Raw genomic sequence first — 574 nt, 5'->3', positions numbered from 1 at the left:
AGGGAGTGGGTGTGGGGGCGGGTCTGCTGGGGTGGCCTTCCTGTCCTTTGTTTAAAGAGGAAGAGGAAACCTGTCAGGAACAGATAGTGTGGAGCAGGAAGCTCTCGTGCTTGGAGAACCTTTCCTTTCTTTTACAGAACAAGAACGCAGTTACAACAAGTCATTTACACCCGAGCTTTCAGCCGTGATTGCGTTCATTCACATGACTTCTTGTTTTGTCCAGACGTCCAAGCTGCAACCCCTCCACCTCCACCTCCCAGCCCCCGCGGCGTGACGTGACATCCATCTTTTCGCAGCCTCGCCTCTGAGACTCGAACGCAGCCTGACATTTTTTTGTCTGGCCATCGTTTACACACTCACAGCGCCACCACACCCAGCCGCCGCAAACCCGCTACTTTAAAACTCCCAAAAGAAAACAAGTAGCTGTCAGGTTTCTGCGACACTGTCGGGGAAAAGAATGCAGCGCTCTTCTTCTCACGTCACGTCACGTCACGTCATGTCACTTGTCACTTGTCAGTGCGGGACCCAGACTCCACTCCACGCGTACGGCTGAGTCTGAGTCTGAGTCTGAGTC

General features: G+C 53.5%; 1 protein-coding gene across 3 annotated transcripts in view; it reads right to left on the bottom strand.

Annotated features, from left to right (window-relative positions):
• Window positions 1–574, bottom strand: part of fli1 (Fli-1 proto-oncogene, ETS transcription factor) — a 30,280-nt gene that overhangs the window by 21,426 nt on the left and 8,280 nt on the right. The gene's annotated exons all lie outside the window — the stretch shown is intronic.

Source organism: Cynoglossus semilaevis, chromosome 4, assembly GCF_000523025.1.
Source record: "Cynoglossus semilaevis isolate Cse_v1.0 chromosome 4, Cse_v1.0, whole genome shotgun sequence".
NCBI lineage: Eukaryota > Metazoa > Chordata > Actinopteri > Pleuronectiformes > Cynoglossidae > Cynoglossus > Cynoglossus semilaevis.
Note: the sequence above shows the minus strand (reverse complement) of the source record. Positions and strands in the feature narration are given on the sequence as shown.